The sequence below is a fragment of the Equus caballus genome, chromosome 18, assembly GCF_041296265.1.
Source record: "Equus caballus isolate H_3958 breed thoroughbred chromosome 18, TB-T2T, whole genome shotgun sequence".
Lineage (NCBI taxonomy): Eukaryota > Metazoa > Chordata > Mammalia > Perissodactyla > Equidae > Equus > Equus caballus.
Genome location: NC_091701.1, coordinates 2,777,881 through 2,796,285, shown reverse-complemented (window position 1 = coordinate 2,796,285; position 18,405 = coordinate 2,777,881). Strand labels below are relative to the sequence as shown.

At 56.6% G+C, this 18,405-nt stretch overlaps 1 long non-coding RNA gene across 1 annotated transcript; it reads left to right on the top strand.

Moving 5' to 3' along the window:
* Window positions 1-1,586: 1,586 nt before the first annotated feature.
* LOC138918735 (uncharacterized) lies at window positions 1,587-18,133 on the top strand. Its single transcript, XR_011428441.1, has 4 exons — window positions 1,587-3,573; window positions 3,704-3,766; window positions 4,592-4,726; window positions 11,684-18,133. It is a non-coding gene; the product is annotated as an uncharacterized lncRNA (long non-coding RNA).
* Window positions 18,134-18,405: the final 272 nt, after the last annotated feature.

Genomic DNA, 18,405 nt, shown 5'->3' with positions numbered 1-18,405 from the left:
TGCCTCCTGGAGGCCTGGCAGGAGCGGGCCTGGTGTGCATTAAGTGATCAGTTACGAGAATCACGGCGGAACCACGAGCATCACCGGCAACTTGCAGATTACAAAGCTCTTTACAGCATCTCCTTTGAGTCACAACAGCTCCGGAAGCAGCTGACTTCCATTTCACAGAGGAAGAAACAGGCTCAGAGAGATTAAGAGCCTGGCTCTATGTGGCACAGCTGTTAGGTGGTGGAGACCGGAGTCAAACCCAGGCTTTTTGATTCCACATGTGCAGAGGCTGGGAAGACCTCAGGCTTTGGGTGTAGCTGGACTTACGGTTGAGCACTGGTCCTTGACAGATGACCTCTGCCTTGGTTTCTCCACCCGCACAGTGGGGATGCTGGCGTGGGTCTGCAGCCCTGCAGGCAGCAGCTGTCTGTAATGGAGGATGCTACGGTCATCACACAGCTGCACGGTCCCGCAGGCCTGACGGCCTTCTCTGCTGTTGCTGTCCATGTCTGGGCTTGGTTTGTCTGTCTACAAGCGCTAGCAGAGACCTTGAGGGCTGGGAGTGGGTCAACAAAAGATAAAGCACAGCCCCAGCCTGTTATCTCAGCTTCAGATATCGACATTGGCAGAATTTTCCGTGCTTGGAGAGGGAAAGCATTGAAACTCCTGCCAAGAGCAAAAACTGATTTGCCCACATGCTGTCCAGCCCTCTGATCTGTCCTTGGGGACAAATAAGGAAACTGGCTCTTTGATCCAAAGCTATTTTCATCTGCCTCTGAGCAGTGCTTGCGGTGCGTCGCGCGGTTCACAGGGACGGGGCTGGCGGCAGCGGAGGTAACCGGCCCCTCGCCCCGGCCTTCTGAATGGGCACCTTTTGTCTTCCCTGAGAGTGCTGCCTGGGCCAGTTTGGGTCCTGTACTGATGGCGGCTGAGAACTGGTGTGTCTGAGCCCCGGCCAGCTGGTGCTGACCAGATGGTGAGGGGGGCAGAGGGGTCTGGAGTGCATCCTGTCCCCAGAAGTGCATGCTGCGGAGCTGGAGGCCTGGGTGGTGCCCGCGCCTGCTCTCAGGCTCTCCTCCCCTGCCCCGACCCCTGGTCTGGCAGCCAGCCTTTGGCCTCTGTGTTGGCCCCCGCCTCCTACTGATGAGGATCAAGGCTGCCCCAGGGAGAAAAGCCCAAGGTGTCCTGCCCTACATACTGATCTACATCATCCTCTGGGAAGCAGGGGAGTCCTGCCTTAATCCGATCTGATTCTTATCCAAAGTCCTAGGCCCACACAATAACCAGACCCCACCTGCATTGATATCATTTTCATGATTTTTTTCATGATATTTCCTTTGTCTTGTAAAGAGATAACTCACATACCCATGCCTTATAAATTTAGCCCTGCCCTCAACACATTGCAGCTCTTCACTGCCCATGGGTCCTGTCCCCGTGCCTGTAGCTCCTCCTGCCCGTGGGTCCTGTCCCCGTGCCTGCAGCTTTAACTGCCCGTGGGTCCTGTCCCCGTGCCTGCAGCTCCTCCTGCCCGTGGGTCCTGTCCCCATGCCTGTAGCTCTTCAGTGCCCGTGGGTCCTGTCCCCATTCCTGCAGCTCTTACTGCCCAGGGGTCCTGTCCCCATGCTACTCCATGCTATTCTCTGAATAAGAGCGCTACTGCCAGACCTCAAGAGTCCAAGAAATCTTTCTTTCGACTCCTTGACTCACCGAGCCTGCTCACTACCATCAGGGTCCAGCTGGACGCTGGCTGCTGGGCTTCAGTTCACCCACAACTCTGGGCAGAGACCACCCCCGATCTGCCCTGCCTGCCGCCCTTTCTGGGGTGGGGGAGCTCAGACAGAAGGGGTCCGAATTTTGCTGGGCCTTGAGGGGTCATTCGGACAGGGATAAGCCCCAAGGAGGAAGGAGGGACTGCACAGCTGGGGAGGCCTGCCAGTGAAACCCGGAGATGGAAGTTGGCGTGCGGGCTGGTGTGAGATCCTATGCCAGCTCACCGTACCGTTGCCCCAGAAGTGGCTGCCTTCCCTGTGCCCTGCCTCCAGTGTGCAGAGGCGGATACGGCTTGGAACCAGGTGTGACAGTTAATTTTATGTCAGCTTGACTGGGCCTCAAGGTGCCCAGACATTTAGTCAAACATTATTCTGGGTGTGTCTGTGAGGGAGTTGAAATTAGCATTTGAATGGGTGGACTGAGGAAAGCAGATGGCCCTCCCCAACGTGGGTGGGCCTCATCCGATCAGTTGAAGACCTGAATAGCACAGAAAGGTAAACACCTTCTGCCTGACTCCATTTTCCTGGGACATTGGTTCTTTCCTGCCTTTGGACTCAAACTGAAGCATTGGCTCTTTCTGGGTCTCGAAGCTGCTGGCTTTTGGACGGGAGCTACACCACTGGCTACCCTGGGTCTCCAGCTGACTAATGTCTGATCTTAATATAATAAGCCTCCATAATCGTGTGGATCAATTCCTTATAGTAAATTTCCTTACACACGCACCCCATTGGTTCTCTTTCTGAACACTGACTAATATACCGAGTGTCAAAGTTTGACTTTGATTCCAAAACATGCCCCTAAAACCTGGTAGCAGAGACATGGTCTTGACAGCCTCAGTTTTCAGTGGTGGGGGCCTGGCCTTCTGAAAGAGAAGGACTCAGCCCGCAAAGTCTCCAGTCTGCATGGAAATGTCACAGCCGCTTGCCCCTCCTGAGAGGTCAGGTTCTGGTGGGAGGAGGGGATGTGGATGGAGCCTAGAGGGTTGGGTCCCTGAGAGGGCCAGTGCCCTGCCCCCACACTGTCTGGGCTTGGAGCTGGTGGTGATAGAACGCACTGGGTTAAGTGTCGAGATCAAGCACTGGGTAAGCATGTACTTGACTCTCCCTGAGGAGAAGGGGGCAGAATCCTGAACTGACTGAATATTTACCCAATTGTTCAAATCAAATTTGCACACCACACAATTTTTTTCTAGGGTCAAGAGAGTTGCACCTGCAAATGTTGCCTTTTGTAGCTCTTAAGTAAAAATCAATTAGCTTATGAAATTTCTCTTGGTTCCTCTCTCTGCCTCCATCCTCCACTCCAGGTTTTGCCAGTGGAGCTGTACCACATTGTGGCCTGCCATCCTTTAAAAATGTATAAAAGTGTATCTGGTAGGGTGCTTTTGATCACAAGCAACAGGAAAAGCAGTTCAAACTAGTTGAAACAATAGAGAGACTTCTTTAACTAACTCAAATGAAAAGTCCAGACTGGAAGGGGCTTCAGGTGAGCCTTGCTCCAGTGGCTTGACAGTGTCATAAGGGCCATTTTTCCATATTGCCCTCCACAATAAGTCAGATTTAACTAATAACTGCTTCCTATCAGGTCCCAAGATGGCAGACTGTAGCTTCTTGGGTGGCCTGAGTCTTCTTTCATGTCCAGCCAGAAGGAGCCTTGGTTCTGGTGCTTACAGTTCTTGTAGGCACTGCCAGGATCAGCAGAGACATGTGCCCATCTCCATCCCAAGGACTGGATACAGGAGCTGGCTCAGCCCAGGACATGGGATGTGTGCTTGGAACCTGGAGAGGAAACACTTCACTGGGGGCTCAGGGTGGCCAGGTGAGCTTAGGGCTGTTGGGAAGGGGAGGGAGTAGAGAAGGTGAGGAGGTAGCAACAAGTGTCCCCTACAAATGGGATGCCGCGTTTTCACGTTTTATTAAAATTCATTTTTGCTACTGTCCACCCACAGTTTTCCTGCTCGCTGGTGAGGAATCCTTCAGCTCAGCAGAAATGCTAAATTGGTACCGTCCAGGTGAGCGTGGGAAGGGTCCACCACCTGCGGTTGGGCGGGCTTCGGAATCATGCTTCGTGGCCACCCCCACACTGGCCTTGTTCTGCTCGCCCATGAAATGGGTTGGTGGTCGGCTTTGTGAGGTCCCGGTGAGGACGAAGCCATGCTCCCTCCCGAGCGTCCTGCCCACCGAGGGAAGGGTGTGGAAGCGCTCTTAGGAGGCACTATAGGTTCATGCAAACACGCAGAGTCTGCTCCCTGCTGAGAGCACTGGGGGTCTTGGTAACAGACAGAGCAGATCCAAAGGGTAAAGGGGAGGAGGAGGCACAGGGGACGCAGGGCTGTGAGCCAGGACCCCATGAGCACCAGGCGGAGGGGAGGGACCCCGAGAGGAGTGAGGGCCCAGTCTTCCACTAACCCTCCCTGCTGCTCCTAACAAGAACCTGGGGACCCGTCCTCAATTCACCGTCCAGCCGAACAGGAGTTACTGAAGGTGGCCGTGCTCCTACGTGGTCACTCCCTGGCCTGGTGTGGCCGTGAGCCTGATGCTGACAGCATCCTAGCTGTTGAGGGAGGGGAGCTCTGCAGTGCCCAGCTCAGGGCTGGTCCTGGGGTCACCGCTGGGCAGGCCCTCAGGGCAAAGGCGCACTTGGAGCTGCAGCGCCCGGGGCGCTCAGAGCCGCCGAGTGTGGCAGGGAGGGGATGCTGGCAATGTGGTAGGGACAACCCGGGCCCCCGCCAACCCCAAAGGCGGGTCTGCAGCTGGAGGTGGGGGGGTCTGGCCCTGCTGTGTGGTCTTGACCAAGATGTTTAAATTAACCCGGCCTCCGCTTCCTCATCTATAAGAACCTGGGTGATGAATGACCCCTCGGGGCCTTGGGCAGCACCCCCAAGGGCAGAGAGTGATCCTGTAACAAGATGTTACCGTGGGCCGCTTCTGTCGGTTCTGTTGAGACCCCAGATGCAGAGGAGAAGCAGATGGTAAGTGTCCCACCTTCGGAGGCGGGGTTGGCTACACGGGTGGGACTTGCGCTGTCAGTGGCAGCCGGTACTTCACTGCCTCAGGCTGCCACCTCCCGGGCCTCCTCCTCAACCTCCCCACCAGAGGTCCCAATTCAGCCCTGGGCCCATTTTCTCTGATGCTGCTGGCTCCCTTGGTGACCTCTGCCAGGCCCAGGTGCTGGGGCCCTAGGTATGTCTCCAGCCCGGCCTCTCTCCTCAGCTCTGGACAGGAATACTGTCCGCCTGGTGGACACCTCCTGACCTCAGCCCACACGGGACTCCCGACCGCTGTCCCTGACCAGCACGATGGCCGTCTTCCCTGGCTCAGGGGACGGCAGCTCCATCCTTCCATTGGTCAGCCCAAGGCCCTGGGCTTGTCCTGGCCCTCACTTCCTCTTTCTCGTCACTTGCAGTGAAGTAGAAAATCCATTTGCCTCGATCTTGAAGACATACCCTGACTGTGACCCCTCTCACCACTTCCATTTCCTCTTCTGCGGCCCAAAGTTCACTTGGAGTTTTGTGCTGACCCTTCACTGGTCCCCACAGCCACATTCCCCCACCCTAGACTGTCTGCTCTTAAAGCCAGCCAGAGCCAACCTTTTAAAATGCAAGATATAAGCTGCCGCTTCTGCTCAGAGGCCTGCAGCGGCCTCTCATCACTGGTTTACCGTCATCACCCACCACTCTCCCTGTCTCACTTGGTCCTGTCTAGTTTGGCCTCCAGGTTGTTCTTAGAATATGCCAGGCCTATTGTTGCCCCAGGGCCCTTGCACTGCCCCATCCCTCTGCTCAGAATGCTCTCCCTCCACAGTCCACTCTCTCCACTTCCCCAGGCCCTTGCTCTAGCATCGCCTTCTCCCTGAGCCTCATATTTAAAGCTGCAGCTTCCTTTCCACTGCCCAGTGGCCCCGCCCTCGGGTTTCCCTCCCCAGCGCAGGCGGCATTCTGACACCGTTGGGTCTGCTGCACTGTTGTGCTTCCTTTTGTGTCCTCTCATGGCAGGACAGCTCCCCCAGGTCAGTGATTCTGTCTGTGCTGTTCTCTGAGGGACCCCCCCCACCCCATGACAGACCCTGGCTCAATAAATATTTGAGGAAGGAGGGGCACCTCTGGATGGTGTTAAAAGTTGAGCTTGAAGGAGGCAGGAGAGGGTTTCTTTGGGGAACAGTTGGGCTGCTCTGGGGCAGGCGGGAGAGGGACTTCAGGGAGACTAGGGGTCCTGACTCGTGCCCTGGGAGGGGCCGCTGGTGGGCTCTGGGCTGAGTCAGGTGTCAGCTGACGCCAGGGGGAGACTGCCCGAGGGGCGGCAGGCGGGGACACACGGCCCGCCCTGTCACCTGAGGACCAGAGGTGTCCGTGCCCGAGACACCGGGCCGGGAGCAGCGGCGGAGAGGCCGCGAGGGGAGAGCCGGGGCGCCGGGTGGGCAGCAGAGCCCGACGGTCAGACAGGCCCGAGGGGGCTCCGCCCGGGCACCCGGGGCTCCTGCGGGCCGTCGCTCCAGCGAGGGGGACCGACCGTCAGGCCTCGTGTGCAGACGACATCTGCGGGGTCCCGCCTGCGCCTGAGCTGCCAGAGGGGGTCCCCGCCGTGCGGAGGGCAGGTCAGCGGTGGGAGGGACGCGGTTTTGGACGGAAGGCGACAGGGAAACGTTTTGTTATATGAGCAAGAGCAGGAGACGCAGGACCCGGCGAGCTTCCCGCGGGGAGCAGGTCCGACGTCTGGGTTTCAAGGCGCGGTGGGAGCAACGAAGACAGACTGCACTGTCCCCCCGCAGCCAGGCTTTGTCCCTGTCCTGGGGGCAGCTCCCTAAAGCAGGTCATGAGGCCACGTGCTGAGGACAGCCCAGAGGCGGCGGGCTGGTTGAGTCCGCCCCAGTCCACGGCCTGCCTGTGGCTGTGCAGGGAGTCGAAGGCCCCGGCGTGGGGGCGCTGTTGGGCGCTGGACCCCCACTCCCAAATGGGGGAGGGGCCTCCCCCTCCCCCGAGCAGGTGAGAGGGGCTTCGAGGGGGGCACTTGGGAAGGAGCACTGGGTTTTAGGGGGACACAAGGACTGGAGCCTGACTTTGGGTGGTGCGTCATCAGGACCACCCAGATGGTGCTGCAGTACCGCGCCCCCGCAGCTCAGAGGCGGCGCTCGGAGCTTCCGGCCACGGCAGCGCCCAGCGTGAGCTCGCAGAGGTTTCTGCTCACGCAGTCGCTCAGGGACCCTCCATCAGCTTCGCTGTGCTCTCCTGTTGCCCCAGCAGAGGGAAAAGAGGATGTGGCTAATTATGCCTTGAGCTTTAAAGCTTTCTCCAGGAGGTGACACAGCTCACAGTTGTCCACACGTCATTGTCCAGAGCAAATCACCTGACCACCCTTTGAAGAGGTGCATGGGGGTATGCATGGGGATGGAACGTCACCTGGAAGGCAGGGCCCCAGAAATATTTGGGGACCAGCACTAGTGACCACTGCTGCTGGGAGGAGCCCAGAGACAGGCTGTTAGGGACTGGCAGAGCAGGGGGAGGGGTGGGGCCCTTCTATCAACAGTGAGATGAAGGGTGTGTGCCACAGGGAGGGTTGTCTTGAAAAGGACCATGGGGACCCCACAGAGGGATGGGCCCCAAAGCCTCGGTGGTGGGGCAGGACCTGAGAGCAACCAGCGCAGGAGGGCACTGCCTGTGCGGACGGCCCAGCAGGGGCCACAGAGGAGCCTGCAGACTGTCCGCGGGTGACATCAGCTTGCCCTGCTGGGCTGGGTAGTCTTTCCCTCTTCCCTCATTCCCCAGTCCTGCTCCCCAAGACTTCCCCATAACCTGGAGCTGCCTGGAACAGCAGCCACCGGCAGGGCGGGGTGGAGTGAGAGGGTGAGAGGAGCAGGCGGCCACTGTGTGACAGGGTGCAGTCCAGGGAGGCCTGGGCGGGCAGGGGAAGAAGCTTTGCCTGGGACTGAAACTGGATTCAACTGGCGTTATGAGATCACTGGCCGGGCTGGACTGTCTCTTGTCCTGGAGAGGCTGAGAGGCTGCGGGCCTGTCCAGGAGCCCCTCCGGGGCGTGGAAGACAAACTGGCTGATTTGAATGCGCGGCAGGAGCAGGAGCATGCTGCGACCCTCTCTCTCTGAGACGAACGATTCCATCTGGAATGGGGAACCTCGTCCTTGCCTGGCCTGCCTCCCGGACAGCATGACGCACCAGTGAGAAAGGGCTGCATCGCCGGGTGCTGGGGGCCAGGAGGCTCTGTGAGGGGCACCCCAGGTGCTGGGAAGCAAGCCCTCTCAGGATGGCTCCCCCTCTGCACCCTGAGCTCCAGGGCCCTGCGGCCTCCCTTCCCCTCCCTCCCACTGCCTCCTTGCCTCCCGTGCTCCCCAGGCCCTGCCCTGGCCCTTGTGGCCCACTCAGGGGCAGACATTCTCACAGGTGAGCCCACCACTGTGGGCCCAGAGCTGTGTGGGGGACAGCTGTAGACTGGGAGAGCTGGGGTGATGGGGGTGAGCCAGGAGGCAGCCAGCCGGGGGAAGGGACGGGGTGACCCGGACAGGAGAGGAGCTGGTGCCGTTAGTGCTGGGGTGGTGTCTGCGGGGGCGTATGGGCAGCAGGCAGGGGCCAGGCGGGCTGGGCCTGCGCTGAGGTTTCCTCCCACAGCGCCTCCCCTGAGGCCAGACGCAGCTCCGCGTCCCAGTCCTGCCGCTGGAGCACGTTCTAGGCCGGGGATGCCGGCTCTAAGCAAATGCTGGAAGGGGACCGTGCTGTGGAGAAGAGGGGAACAGGGAGCCCACAGAGATGAGGGATCAGGGGATGTGAGCCAGGAGCCCCAGGTGTGAGGGGTGGCTGTGGGACGCCAGGGCACTGTCAGGTGGGGCAGGGCTGCTGTTGCAGGAGAGGGGTGGGGCCGGGCCCTGCGGTCCCCATGGGGGCTGCCACCCCGTGTGAGTGGGGGGCCCTTGTAGGTTTTGAGCAGAGGGTGACAGGATCTGATGTAGATTTTAACAGGCTCGTTCCAACTTTGAGTCAAGAATACCCTGGAGGTGGGCAAGGGTGGGCAAGGGGTGCCAGCGGGGGCTCCTGCAGTCCGAGGATGCAGGGCGGGGAGAGAGGCTGGGTTCCGGACATATTCTGAAGGTTGAGCTGAGAGGAATTGCTACGAGGGGGGATGACAAAAAGGAACCGGATGAGAATGTACCCAAGGTTTTTGGCCTGCCGATGGAAGGATGAGCGTGCGTTGATCGAATGGGGAGGGCTGGCAGGGAACAGTTTTGGGGGACAGGTGAAACACAGTCTAGTTTTGGACGTGGTAAGCTTGAGATGACCGTGAGGCCTTGAGCCGCTGTCTGGAGTAAGGGGTTGGGTTCTTCGCTCCTGCCTTTGGGGGAGGGGTGTGCACAGCAGGAGGCTGTATGTATGTCGGTGATACTGTGTTTGAAACCCTGGCGAGGGAGCCACCACAGGAGGGAGTGGAGACAGGAAGAGAGAGGTTCCAAACCGACGTCCAGGAGAGCTCCTGAGAGCGGCAGAGGAGGCTGAGAAGGAGCGGCCGGGAGCCACTGTCTGGCAGGCAGCTGGGCAGGGGTTGCTGGGGAGGACACGGGGGCCCGTGCCAGTCAGAAGCTGGCCTGGGCCCAGGAGAACAGGCGTCGGCTCTCTGGAGTGGGGCTGGAAAACCTCCCTCCGGGTGAAGACTGAGGCCTCGGCTGGAGCAGGGCTCCCCACTTCCTCCTGCTGAAGCAGCCACGTCGGGAGAGGGAGAGACTCCGCATTGCGGCCTGGTCTGCTGGCGCCCAGGCTGCCAGGGTGGCGGTTCTTCTGAGTTGGCTCTGGGCTGGGAGAGGGGTGCCAGAGGCTGGGGTGCTGCCATCGGCCCTGGAAAGAGGGTGGGTGGGGAGGCCTGTGTCTGGCCAGGCATAGCCCACTGCCTCCCTATCAGGAGATGAAGAAACTAAGGCTGGGAAGCTGTGTGATTTGCTGTGGGTCACACTGCCAAGGGCAGGCCAGGGCTCCCGGAATCTTCCCCCTGCTGGCCACCCATCTCTGTAGCACGGCTTTGTGAGAATGAACCACAGAGCAAGTTGCACAAAGTCACGGATATTCTGGGGCCGTTTCCAGAAGGCTCAGATATGCACAACAGCGCTGGGTCTGGCTTAGGGTGCGCAGACACGCAGTGGACGAACGCCCGTGCAGAGTGGTGGGGGTCCACTCTAGCGGACCTGTGGCCTTTGTGTTCCAAGCTAGCGGTGCAGGCACAGGTGTCCTGCTGTTCCTTCTGCCTTAGCTCTGTGGGAACAGTGATGAGGGAGGGAAGAGAGGCTGACGGCAAGCCCCCAGGCAGCCCTCCCTGGACACCCCGGAGTGGAAGGAGCCTGGGGCGGCTGGCCCTTCCCGCTGTGTGCTGGGGGTGGGGGGTGGCTTGGGTTCCTTGGAGCTGCCCTTGTCATGGTCCAGGGGCACAGCCAGGCATGAGTCACTTGTTCTTGCCCTGTCTGGCCGTGAGGCGGCCTCTCCTCGCCTTCTCAGCCAGGGAGAGAGCTACAGACCCCTGTGGGGCTCCTTCTCTGTTTGAGGCTCCAGCTGCTCCTTTATTCTCCCCGAGTGGCCTCAGTGCCCCACTGTGCCAAGCTCTGCACCTCCTGTGGGACCCGCTAAGTGCCTTGTAGGTTGTGTTATGAGGACCAATGCTGCTCTGGGGCTGGCTCGGAACGACTTGCAGGAGCCAATGGCCACATTTTCAGAAATTCTGTGAGCCAGTCGTCAAACTGTCAGCCGCTTGAAACAGACGGTTTGGGAGCATTTACACCACAGATGTGGTTCTGCTACGTGGGCCTCAGGGCATTTTTATGCTGGAGAGCTGATTGTTAAGCATTTGCCAGCACAGCACTGTGGAGTGCCCCGGGGAGACTTCCTGAACTTGCCCATCTGTGGTCCGGCCACGTCCGCTCACACTCTCTCCCAGGTGTCCCGAGGCCCCTGAGGCCTGTCCGGCAGCAGTGTGGGCTGCGGAGGGTCACTCTCCTGCCCTGCCAGCACTCATGCTCTAAGCACATGTTGGGTGCTGCCTGGTAGGAGGAGCTCAGGCCCCTGAGTCCCACAGGCCCAGGTTTTACCTCTGGTTGTGGCTGTGCCAGTCTGGCGAAGTGACTTAGCCAGTTTCTCCCTGGTGACAGGATGTTAATGCTACCTGCACATAACCTCCACTGCCAGAAGGCCGGTGCCACTCCGGCACATGGCAGTGCTGCACCAGCCACAGCCTCGAGTGGTGGGGCTGCTGCGCTTTGTCTGGGGACTTCTGCAGATGGACTCCGAGATGCCTCCCCCCTCCTTTCTCCGTTCAACGCCACTGGTCTGCAAGCAGATGTGCGCAGTACAAGGAGAACACTGCCTCAAGATCCCTTGCTGACGGAGGGAGTCACCCTCAGTGTCATCCTGGCGTGGGGGTGTGGAGGAAGGGGGCAAGTGTGCTCTCACGGGTCCGAGCAGTGTGGGTGTGAGGAGCAGGAGCATGGGCGCGGGGCCTAAGGCTGCGTGGATGGGGAACGTGTGCATCTGGGTGTGGGAGGAGCTCCGGATGTGTGCGGATCTGGATTTCTGTGCAATGAATTTGTTGAATCCTGGCCCGGCTTGCAGATGGAGGACAGACACCGTCCTCGTGGTTGAGTTCAGTAGATCCTATACCCAAAGCTGCCTCTCTCTCCTTTCTAGTCCCCACAGTGGCTCGGTGCTGGACCCCCACGGGGACCCCACATTGGCTGCTCACGGAGCGACTGTCTCCCGTTGTTATGGATCCAGTTGTGTCCCCTCCCCCCATTTATGTGTTGCAGCCCTAAACCTCAGTGTATTTGGAGATAGGGCATAAGGGTGGGCCCCGATCCATCCGACGGGGGCCCTTAGAAGAAGAGGAAGAGGCATCAGTCTCTCGCTCTCGCGCTCTCTCTCTCTCTCTCTCTCTGTGCTCATGGAGGAAGCCATGTGAGGACACAGCGAGCAGGCCGCCGTCTGCATGCCAGGAAGGATCTCTCAGCAGACACCCCCCGCCCGGCACCGTGATCTCAGACTTCAGCCTCCAGAGCTGCGAGGAACTGTCTGCTGTGGAAGCTGCCCCGGCTGCGGCGTTTGCCGTGGCAGCTGAGTGGACTGAGACGCCAGAGAGAGCTCTCTTTCGTGGAGCACCATGGGCTTCGCAGACGTTATTCCCACACAATATTTATTTGTCTTTGCATGATTTGTATGCATTATGCCACTAGATTGTCCCTGCTTTATAAATGAGGTGCCTGAAGCACAGTGAGGGGAAGTGACTCGCCCAAGGTCACGGTAGCAGAGCCAGAATTTGAGCCCAGGAGGGGGTCACCTGGCAGCCACGACCCTGACCCCACACCACGCTTGGGGTCTCCTCATGAAGCCCGTCGGTCTGACTCCTCCTGGCCCCTGCAGCCTGCGATGCTGTGACCTGAGGCGGCCTTGCCTGTGAACGGAGCCAGAGCCACTCAGTCCTTAGCACCCTGGGAATTAGGCACAGGACGAAACCCCCAGAGAGTGGGGCCAGCGCCAGGCCCGCAGCAATGGCTCTGTGCTGCACCCTGGCATTTTGATGGATGAAAAACATTTCAAGTTTTCTTGTAAAAATGTCTGTTGTGGAAAGATAAGGTAATTTGGCACATGCAGCGGTGACTTCTTAACTAGTCTGTGCAAGAATGGTGTGCTTATTTTTAGCCTTGGGGCTGGGAGCAGTGTGGCCCTAATCAGCTTCAGGGAATTGCTGGCCAGGCCAGCGCCAGTCCAGACCCAAAAGGCAGCTGGGCAGGGCCCGTGTCTGCCAAGGGTGCAGGCGGGACCCTCAGCTGCCCTCCTGGTGCCACATGCACTGGCCATGGGGGCAGTTGAGGAGCCCTGTAGAGAACCCAAACTTCAGAACCAGAGGGCCTGGAGCACTCTCAGTGGTCAGGGGGGACGCGTGCCCACCTCCGAGGTTGGGGGGCTGAGTGTGACACTGAGTCCTGAGTCCTGGGGCCCAGAGGCACTTGCCTGCCCTGTGACTCAGGCAGCTCCTTTCATCTGTGCAGTGGGAGGAAGAGATGAGATGAGCTCAGAGTCCTGGAGCCTGAGCCTGTCCAGCTGCCAGCTGGGGCGGGGCTGTGCCCTGGGTGGGTGCAGATGGGGTGAGTGCGTGGGGCAGAGTCTTCACCTGTCGTCTGTAGTGGCGCTCCTTCCTGTGGAGACCTCCTCGAGCCCCGCCCGTGCCCTAGCCGAGCTGGAGTGACGGACAAGGCATCCTCTTATTTGGCCAGTGCAGGACCCAAATTTCCCAATGGAAGTTTCCTCAGGGGCCACCGGGTGGAAGGGGGAGGTCCAGTGGGGAGCTTGTGTTCAGCCCCCCGTCTCACCTCCTTTGCAAGCTCCTCTGGGTGTGGCCTCTCCCTCTGCCTTGGCCAGGCCTCCACTCTTTTGCTGAAATCCTTAGCTCTGCTGATGCCTTGGTCCCACCCCAGTCTGGGAGCCCTGAGGGCTGACAGTGATGGGTCGCCTTGGGGTGCCCGGAGCAGCATAGGGGCTGGACCTGGGCAAGTGCGAGAGTAGAGGGATCACAGGGAAGACTGCTGTCCTTCGTGTCTCTGGGATTTGCTGTGTGACCCCATGACCTCCCTCCCTCTTCTCCCCAACACTCCAGATTCTCTGGCTCCAGAGGACTGCGAGGGGCTGGCCCTGGCTCTGGGCTCAGGTTTCTCCAGCAACTGGCTTTTCTTGGGGACCCTTCCCCCTCTCCTCCCACCTCCAGGCCTGTCTTGTTGGAGGGGACCCAGTGTCCTCACCCCAGTCTGCAAAGCATCCTTCCTCCATTTCCAGCAGCAGGAAGCCCAGAATCTTCTCTGCTCCTTGTGTGGCTACCCCTGTTAGCATCCTGGCTCAGCTTGGCCCTGCAAACTGCCCAGGAGGCTGTCAGCCTGAGTGCAGCCCACCCAACGCCTTCCTCCTCAGCACCCCCTCAGGGACCAGAGTGCTCAGGAGGGAAGAGGCGTGAGCACTTGGGGGCCCTACTCTCTGAGAGTGGGCTGTGCAGTCAGAGGGGGCTGTGGTTGCCTCTCAGTTCACATGTTGACCAGCTGCGTGACCGAGCCTGTCGCCTCACCTCTCTGGGCACCGAGTCCTTCTGTGACAGGTGGGAGATGGGGTTATTGTGAGACCCAGGGAGATGCCTCCTGGCGCCCTCTGGGCATGGGGCTCCCCACAGTGCTCGCACAGGGCCCCCTGCTGCAGGCTGCCTCCTCTCAGGACTGCTGCAAAGCTGCCGTCAGGCTCAGATGTGCCCTGTTGTACTTTAGGTAGCAGTTTCCTTCTGTGTCTGGCGTGGGGGACAGTTGCCTCCATGGTCTCTGGATGCTCAGCTCAGTTTGGAATGGTGGTGAAAACTTCAGGCCCCAGCTCAGACAGGGCCTCAGCTGCTCCCCTGGGGCCAGCACCGTCCCACTGTCTGAATCTTGGAAATCACTGTCTGAGAAAATGCAAAATTCCTTTACCCTTGGAGCGCCCTTGGCAGCTCTGGGTACATTTCAGCCCATCCGTGCAAGGGCCAAATATTCCAGCTGGAAGCTGCAGCCCCAGCATGCAATCCTGCCGAGTAGGAGAAGGAAGTGGGTTGGAGATGTGATTTCTGATTAGCACGATACAAGGAGCAGCAGTCTGGCTTCTGGTGGAGAAGACAGTGAATTAATTGCACACTGATATGAGAGATGACACCCGATCTATGCAGCGCCCGGCCCTGCTGCAATTGTGTGTGTGAAGGGTAATCACATCGTATTGCAAGCAAGTTGTGGCAGGGGTTCACTTACACTGCAGAATGACTAAACATCCCCGACACCCTCTCTCATCTCCTGATCACACTAGAGAACACGCTGCTCAGCAGAGGAAGCGCCAACAGCCGGGTCACGGCTCCCTGGTCCTTTGTCCGGTGAGGGAACTTCCCACCTCTGCACAGAAACCCTCTGAGCAAGTGTCATGGACTGAAAGTGTGTGTCCCCTACATTCATGGGTTGGAGCCCTAATCCCCAGTGTGACGGTATTTGGAGGCGGGGCCTTGGGAAGATAATTAAGTTTAGATGAGGTCATGAGGGTGGGGCCCTCATGATGGATTAACGTCCTTATGCAAAGAGAAAGAGGGGTCCGAGCTCTCTCTCTGCCCCGTGAGGACCCAGCAAGAAGGTGGCCATCTGCAAGCCAGGAAGAGGGACCTCACCAGAGACTCAATCAGCTGGAACCTTGGTCTTGGACTTCCCAGTCTCCAGAACTGTGAGAAATAAGTGTCTGCTGTTTAGGCTGCCTGGGCGGTGGTATTCTGTTCCAGCAGCCTGGGCTAAGACAGTGAGCAGGAGTCAGGAAATGCAGCCACTCCTGCAGGCGAAGCAGGCGCCGTCCACGTGGCCCCAGGCCTCCCGCCATGTGAGGACCCACTTACACATCCACCAGTCCCTGCAGGCTTGGTCAGTGCTCTTTACCTTTTATTGAAGAGCTGTTTGAAGCGAGGGACTGGGGTTTGCCGCGTTCCTTGTTCCTGTTCCTTGCAGAGTGTTAGATATTTTAAAAGTGTTTTCCTTTGATCCTTGCAGCAATAAGCACTTTTGAGGCAGGCTTAAGATTTCATGGGGAAATCTTAAAGAATGGGGAGGCTGACTATTCACAGGGTGCCTACTATGTGCCGGGTACTGTCACTGGCACCGGACAGAATAGGCAAACAGCCCCTCTTTGCAGAGCTGCATTCCAGCGGGGAGCAGACACATGAACCATGGACATTCTATCATCAGACGGGAGGAGATTGCATGTGAACAAATTAGGGCTGAATCAGTGGGATTAGGAGGCCCCGGGTGGGTGCAGGCAAGAAGTGGGTCGCAATCCTGTATGAAGGGTCAGAGCAAGCCTCGCTGACAAGGTGACGCTGAGTGGAGATTTGCAGGAGGTGAGGGAGTTAGCTATGTGCATATCCGGGTGAATTCTGTTCCAGGCAGAGGGAAGAGCCACTGCTGCAGCCCTAAGATGGGACATGCTGCAGGGTTCTGGGAACAGCCGGGACGTGGAGTGGCTAGAGCCGGGGGAGTGCCAGGAAAGCAGTGGCTCAGGTGAGAGGCCACATCACATAGGGCTTGGCAGGTCGTTGTGAAGACTCAGGATTTTGCTCTGAAATGGGAGCCCTGGGAGAGCTGGCTCCATGGAGTAGCACGATCAGAACTTTATTTTAAGAAGGTCATTGTGACTTTGTCTGGAGGCAAGGGTGGAGCCGGTGGAGTCCGTGGGAGCTACTGAATAATCCTGGTGAGAGGCCATGGCGGCTGACACCAGGCCATCTCAGTAGAGGGAAGTGGTCAGATTCTAGATATATTTTGAGTAGCGAGCCATCAAGATTTCCTGATGAACTGGGAGTGGGGCGCAATGGAGCAGATGAGGTGGTGATGACCCCAGAGTTTTTTACCTGAGTGATTGAAAGGAGGGAGCGGAGGTGGGAAGGTGCAGTCAAGCAAGCTGGGGAGGTGTCATGAGTTCAGTCCTGAGCGGTTGAGTTTGAGTATCCCGGTGAGACTGCCGAGTAGGCGGTCGCCCAGGGTCCCAGAGCATGTGAGGAGCAAGACTAGTAGAGGACTTAGACTTGCCAGGTCTCTCTGTCCAAGCCTCTCTCTGCTATTCCATGAGGATTTTCTCTCTTCCAGTAGTTTTGGGAACAAGACAAGAGAAGGGACCTTGTGCAGCAAAAGTTGTGTTTGCTTTGGGATTTGAAAGCCAGGATTCCCCCAGGATTCGACCTTTCCTCGAATGCCCTGGGTGGAGCCTCTGTGCAAACATGCGTTTGGAGGGCTTTGTGCAGTGGGGTGATTGTTCCTGCCCCGTCTCTCCCTTTCATCTGTGAGGTTCTAGAATGCAGGACTGGACTCGTCCATCTCTGGCTTCTCCGTGCCTGGCTTCTGAGGAGTCCTACAGAAGATACTCAGGGAGTGACTGTTTGTCACCCGGGGAAGCACGGCCACCTGACCTTACAGGAAACAAGGGTTTGAGGTGGCCCCCGTTTAAAGGGGGTCAATGCTTTCAGAGTCTTCGGATGTATTTCTGTCTAGAGCTGTGGCGTTTGGTGTGGGCTGGGGACTGTCAGGGCTGGCCACCTCCATGGCAGAAGTCCTGAATATCTTTCCCCAGTTATGTTTCTTTTGGTTTTTCTCTTTTTGGGAATTGTTCATTCATGTTCTTTGCCCATTTTTTTCTATTGGGTTGTCTGTCTTTTGCCTTTGGATTTGTGGGAATTCTTTATATATGTTGGCTACTAGTCTTTTGTTAAGCTGCAAGTATCTTCTCCCACTAGTGGCTGTGCTTTCATTTTGTTTTTATCTTTTGTTCATAAAATTGTAAAATTTTGTTATAATCAAATTCGTGATCTTTTCCTTTATGATATATTCTATGTCCTTTGAGAAAATTCTCTATAATGAGATCATAAAAGATATTTCTCAATATATTCTTCTAAAAGCTTTCAATTTTGACTTTTCATGTTTGGATTGTTAATTCACTTGGAATTGATGTTTGTATAAGTCAGGATTTGCTTTCATATTTTCTCATGTAGATGACATTGTCTTTGTATCATTTATGGAAAAATCTCTCTCCACTTATTTTAATGCCAACTCTCTCATACACCATTTTATAAAGCTGTGGGTCTGTTTCTGGGCTCCTGCTCTGCTCCATTCTCCTGTTTGTTGGACTCTGGACAATGCCACACTGCTTTAATGACTGTAGTTTTCTTATGACTCCTGATATTTGATAGGGTAAATACTCTTATTGGTTTCTTTCTTTTTTTTCTTTTCTTCTTCTTTTTTTTTTTTTGAGGAAGATTGGCCCTAAGCTAACATCTGTGCCAATCTTCCTCTATTTTATTTGTGGGATGCTGCCACAGCATGGCTCGATAAACGGTGCCAGGCCTGCGCCCAGGATCCAAACTGGCGAACCCCAGGCTGCCAAAGTGGAATGTGAACTTAACTGTTATGCCACCGGGCTGGCACCCCTATTTGTTTCTTTCTATTAAAAATTTTGGTGCTATTTTGGCCAAAAATATTTTGGTCAGATACATTGTAAAGTCATTAATTTGTCAAGTGCCATGAAATACCCTGTTGGATTTTAATTGGAATTACATTGAATTTATAGCATAATTTGGAGAGAATTGATATCTATATGACATTGAATCTTCTCACCCATGAACATAGTAAAAGTCTTCATTTGTTTATATTTGCCTTCGTTTGTCTCAGTGCTGTCCTAGGACTTTCTCTACAGGCAGGGCTGCAGTCGTGCAGGTTGTGTATCTCTGTAACGTCTGTCTGTGTGATGATGCCCTGGGATCGTGCAGTGTACAAACCTCATGGCTGCCCAGGTCAACCACGTGTACAAGTCTTGCACAGCTGTTCTTAGATTTATTCCTAAGTATCTTATAGTTTTTGTTGCTACTATAAGTGTATCTTTCAAAATTTTACATTTTCTAACTTAATGTTTAACGTTAATTTAATTTTCTGATTTAATGCACACACACATTATCTTGTATCCAGTGAACTTGCTGAACTCTTTTATTAGTTCTAACAGTTTGTAGATTCTTTTAGATTTTTCTATGTAGACAACCATAATATTTACAAATAACAAAATATTTGTTTTTTCTTTTCTAATCCCTATATAAACT